This window comes from Fukomys damarensis, unplaced genomic scaffold (assembly GCF_012274545.1).
Source record: "Fukomys damarensis isolate Sample0158 unplaced genomic scaffold, DMR_v1.0_HiC HiC_scaffold_39, whole genome shotgun sequence".
Taxonomy (NCBI): domain Eukaryota; kingdom Metazoa; phylum Chordata; class Mammalia; order Rodentia; family Bathyergidae; genus Fukomys; species Fukomys damarensis.
The window spans coordinates 47,350,489-47,356,063 of NW_022900951.1; the positions used below are offsets into that span (position 1 = coordinate 47,350,489).

The 5,575-nt window shown below is 44.3% G+C and overlaps 1 protein-coding gene across 2 annotated transcripts in view; it reads right to left on the reverse strand.

The window, feature by feature from the left end:
* The window catches only part of Wnk3 (WNK lysine deficient protein kinase 3), a 210,387-nt gene extending 209,765 nt beyond the window's left edge, over positions 1–622 (reverse strand). For both annotated transcript variants that reach the window (XM_033760394.1, XM_010610742.2), the window contains exon 1: positions 459–622. The gene's annotated coding sequence lies outside the window, so the exon portion shown is untranslated. The remainder of the gene's footprint in view (positions 1–458) is intronic.
* Positions 623–5,575: the final 4,953 nt, after the last annotated feature.

Sequence of the window (5,575 nt, forward strand, 5' to 3'; positions counted from 1 at the left end):
GAGAAAAGAAGAGGGGGAGGGGCAGAGAAAGCCAACGGAGCAGCCCCAACTCTGAGCAGCCCCTGTTGCTACGAGGTGCCGAGTGGCTAGCCAACTAGAGCGTGTGCACGCCTCCCCCGCCTTCTTCAACGCAGCAGGAGAGAGATGCGCGTCGAGGAAAAAGGGCTTCTCCCCTTTCTAAAAAGAAAATTTCAGTGAGGAGCCACGCGCGACATTTCCCGTGTGTTCTGAATCTCTCGCTCTCTTCACAGCTGCTTTGCCTTCTCCCTCAAAAAAGAAAAAGGAAAAAAAAAAGTCCAAGCACACAGTACTTCCTAGCCACCCAGCGCCCACTCTCAATTCTCCGCAAGCCATTCAATGCGGTAGCTCTATGGAGATGTGGTACTCGCCAGCACCGTTTCACCCGCCACCCCAGCTCCGTTTTTTTCAACTCCGGGTTTTTCTCGCGAGACTCCTACCTGCCAGCTTCGGGATTAAAAGTCGAAGCACAGATTTACAAACACCGGTCTCTCGGTTACGTTGCGAGGGCAACGGCCACGGCATGTCCCCCCCGCCAACCACCCTCCAGAACCGCAGTGCGCGCGCGCGGGGGCTGGGCAACAACCAAAGCAGGGATGGAAAAGGGAAGCTATGAAACGGAATTTTGACGGCCTGTAACCGCTAGGCCTGGGCACGTGTCCTGCGCCTCACAGGCAGGTGTGGTGTACCCTGGGAATTGTAGTTTCTGTTTTCACCTTCAGTCCCACTCCCACTTTCAGCAGTACTTAGGCCTGTGACCAGGAGGATCACTGACGCCATTTTGCAGGGAACAATGGCCCTCGGCACTGGCGAGGGCGGGTGGGGGAGGGAGCAACGTTTTAAGGGTATGGTTAACCTCCCCTGGCCCCTCGGTGCCATAGCAACCCCTTCAGAAAGCTGGCCCCGCCCACTCGCTGCTTCGTGGGGTTCCCGGACTGCGCGCATGCGAAAAGGCCACCTTCTCCTGAGACTGGCTCTCTCAGTCTCCTACTGTCCATCTCCTTAAAAAACTCCCAAGTCCTCTTGCTGGTAGTGAATGCTGTCTTCATTGAGCTTTCACTACACGTTAACCTCAGCTCTGCGGTTTTATTTAAAAACTGCTGCCTGTGCTGCAAGAGGTGCGATGCAGAATTGTTTAATTCTCACTTCATCGATCAGGGTTTGACAGAGGAAACTTAGGTTTAGGAGAATAAAAGGAAATTACTTACTCAAGTTCACACAACTACGTATGGAAGAATTAAAATCTAAGCCCCAGTATTCTTTGTCCAGAGCTCCAGCATTTTTCAGTTCCCCAGGTGTCCTAGCACCTGAATGAAAACTCCTAAAGGGCAGGATTTCGTTTCCAAAGCCCCTCAGGGCTTAGCAGGATCCCTTGAGGGTAGCAGACTGTGTGGATAATACTAGGCTACTCTTCAATTGCCCAGTCTTAGCAGCCTATCACTGGGTTACAGCAACCCCTTCCCTCTACACCATCTCTTTCTTTTCCCACAGTAGATCACAGCCTTTTCCAGCGGTTTAAAAATGGCACTGTCAGGCATGGTTGTGCACACTTGTAATCCCAGCACTCCAGAGGTGAAGACAGGAGGATCACCATGAGTTCAAGGTCAATCTACTCTGCATAGTGAGTTCAAAACTAGCCTGAACTACATAGCAAGACCCTGACTCAAAACAACAGCCCTCTCAAATTTTACTGAGGTTTCTAAGGTCCAAATGGAATGTAAAGATGAGAGGCGTGGTAGACCTCTCTCTCTTGTCTCTGCCCTTTTCTTCTTGATGACCACTCTTTAATCCCAATATTGCTGGAACATGTATGAAAACCAGACCATGTCCTTAATAAATTCAAACCCCATCTTACAATTTTGACAAGGGACAGTGTGAAATTCACTGTGGAGGTCTTCCTTCCTTGAAAATCTGAAAGAACAGGGTGTGATTTCTCCAAGTAATACCAACAATGTACCTTGAGGGGCTCTGCCTTTCCAATTACTTGAAGAATAGGTGGTGTTTCTAGGTCTCCCACCCTCGTTCTTTCCTCTAGCCCCTGAAAACTCTTTTCCTCTGTTAAATTATTGACTAGTGTGGGGAAAACACTTGAAAGAGTAGCCAAACTGCCACCAAGGGGCAGTTTCAAAGATTAATACGTTATTGCTGACTCACATGAGATGGTAACTAGAGGTTTGTAGCCATGTTTTCTATTTCTCAGAATCCACACTCTCCTACCACCACCATGCACATCATACCTCTGCAAAACAAAGAACCCAGCTCAGTTGTGGCCCTGTCTCTCTCTCTGCCTTTGTCTCTGAGCCTGATGATGTAATCAACACCGAACAGTACTTGAAAATGTTAGTCCTTCAAACTGCTCAGATGTGAGCCCTTCCAAGCACTCCTTCTTTAACAGGCAAATGTTTGTTCAATAACTATTAAATAGTATGACTTTTATGAGCTCTAGAAATTTAAAAATCAAACAAGTATGCTCCCATCCAAAGACATGTAGTTCTCAATTTAGCCTCTTACTGGTATATGTGCCCATCTGTTTGAGACAATCTAGTCCAGAACTCAATGCAGATCCCAATGTAGGCAAAAGGGAAGTAGGCAATGACAGCTAATCGCCAATTTATGTTAGAGAATATTCCCTTCCTACCTACTAGTTTCCATTGACCCTCAAGTGTCATTTGTTTTTGTTTTGTGACAAACTTTTGCTATATATTCCAGGCTGGCTTTAAACTCAATATGTAGCCCAGGCTGGCCTCAAATTTATGGCAGTCCTCCTGCCTCAGCCTCTTGAGTGCTGGATTACAGGCATGAACCACCATGCCCAGCTTCAAGTGATATTTGTGATGGTCCTATTCATCAAACAGAAAATTTTGACTTACATTAACCACTTTTGATTTGGCTTTATATTATCTCAGGAAAACATCTTTTCAATAATCTAGTTCATCTTCTTTTGAGACTCTGGTGCCAAGAAATCACAGAAGCTTTCACTGGAATCATTTTTAGACCCCAGCATTCCAAAGAAATGGAAGCGAGAAATTAGTTTTGTAGCCTTACTAGCTGGTGGTCTCCTTTCTACCACACAGGACGGTAACTCTTTCTGTCAACAAAATGGAGCTGTGATGAACCTTAGAGTTCACAGTAAGCTGACTACTGCAGCAATGGGTAGGGATGTGACTTTTTCTGAAACTCAATTTCTCACTCTGCCATCTCTGCCTGATAAATCAACATATTGGGAGAACAGTACTAATCATTCTTGATGTTCATTTCCTTTAACTCAGGTGATAGCACAGTTTGGGGATCTTAGGAGGTACCGAGGCACAGATGTAGAAACTGAGGGTGGAATAAGGGTATCTGCTTCTAGTTCCTTGGATTCTAGCAATTATTGCTGAGCCCTCTCTCCACAAGAGTCCTTTCAGATGTTCAAGGATCCAGTCCAAAGTTTCTGAGACACTCGAGGCACAGAATTATTTGCTGCCACCTATTGGTCTGTGTAGCATGCCATTCCCTACAATCCTTCCTCTTCTGAGTCTTCCTGCCAACCAAGTGTTGCTTTGGGAAGCTGAGCCCAGTCTACACTCTGAGCTCCCACAGAGTACGCTCTGCTTTCCCCCTACACCCAGCCAGGAGAAAAGAGTGAAAAAGAGAATTTTATTTGTTTGTTGTGGTGCTGGGGGTTGAGCCCAGGGCCTTACTAATGCTAGGCAAGCACTGCACTACAGAGATATATCCCAGCTTTTTTTTTTAAGACAGGAAAAGTTGCAAGATGGCCAAGTTGCAATCCTCCTAATTCAGACTCCTGCCTGTGTAGCTAAGATTATAGTCATGTGCCACCACAACCACCTAGAAGAATATTTTTTCTTCCCTCTAGTTTTCTGGGCAAGATACTTGTTCTCTACCCCTGTACCTAATCATCCTTACTTTGGGCTTATGCTTTTAGAATACAAAAGCTAAAAAGACTGGCAAAGTATTTGTTTTGCTGCTTTGCCACTTCTCTTTCCTAAGACACACCACAAAACTGACTACATGAGGAAGAAAGTAGAGAAAATACAGGAAACAAAAACATCCATTTATATCCCCAAATAGTATTGAGCTGCAGCCTCCCTTATTAAATATTAACACCCCAGCAAAGAAAATGTATTTATTTCCAAGTATCCTCTGCTCAAAGACAGTATTCCCAGGGTTCGAATATCTGGGTGATCTTTTCTCCAGACAGGCAAGTCTTGGCCCTAGGAGAATTTTTTCGCTAGATCATCTAAAGGTTATTAATGCCCTCCCAGGAGCCTCTCCTTCCTCCTAGCACAAGTTGAGTGTCCCCTGAGTAAGGACAAACATCAACTACCTCAGAAGTGAGCAGCTCTCTTTGGCTTAGCAACTGACTTAGAAACACTCTCTGTATTGCAGACTAGCAATACAATTTCTCTAGCCTTGCTGTGGAGTCTGGTCTATTATTCCTGGACAGTCTTTCTACATGTACCCAGGGCCTATATGTGGAGGCAAACTGCCTTGGCTACTGACTTTTGGAGAGCCTAAAAATGAGTAAATTTATACTAATTCTCTAAAGCTTGCTGAATGTTCAGGATGTAAACTCCCCTGAAAATCCACCATGGAGCCAGGTTACAGAGCCTGAGTTGGGGTTACTGGAAGAAGCCATCGCTTTCAGGAAGATGATCAGTTATTTTAGAAATGTACAATCTGGCATAATATATTTTTCTGAGAATCAGAAACTTCAGTGTCAGGGCTAATAAGGCTTCATTTTCCTGCCTGCCTTTCCTTCTCTTCTTCCCTCCCTTCCACTGACCCATCTATGTCTATTCCATCATTCTGTAAGTCTTTCAAAATAGTCTTGGCTAGGGTGTAGTGGTAGTGGTAGTGGTAGTGCTTCTCTCATGTAAGATGTAAGAATCATAGTCTACCCACTAAAATGTATAATGATAATGGCAGCTAATAATTAAATAGGTTTTACTGTAAGCTTTATTAAAACCCACTAAATCTGAGGTGTCATTATTAACATCACTTTCAAATCAATAAAACAAAGCACAAAGATGTTAAATAAGCTAGGACCCAAAGATCTTCCTAATGGCATTACATTATCCCTAATGCTACTTGGGCAGGAAGGGCCAGAATCTATCTTTAGTTTGCATGAAATCCTTCTTCTAGCCAAGACACTTTGCCAGTATCCCTAATGCTCTTTCCCTAAGAGCTTGGTTTTTTATTTGGTTGTTTGTTTTGTTTTTTGAGACAGGTCTTACTATGTAGACCAGGATGGCCTCAAACTCACAGTGATCTTCCTGCCTCAGCCTTTCAGGTACTTGGATTACAGATGTGCACCACCACGCCCAATTTAGGATTTGGGTTTTTGAAACAAAAAAAATAAGGGAATAAGATGGGCAAGTGAACTCTGCATTTTTTCTTCTTGCCATATCCCTTGCTCTAAGTCAATAGAAAGGTTGAAGGATGAGGAGTAGACATAGACATTAAAAGCAATGACTACAGAAACTATACCTCAGCTTCAATTCTGTGCAAAAGCATAGTTTATTATGATCTTTTCAAAATTGGTTAGCCAGCA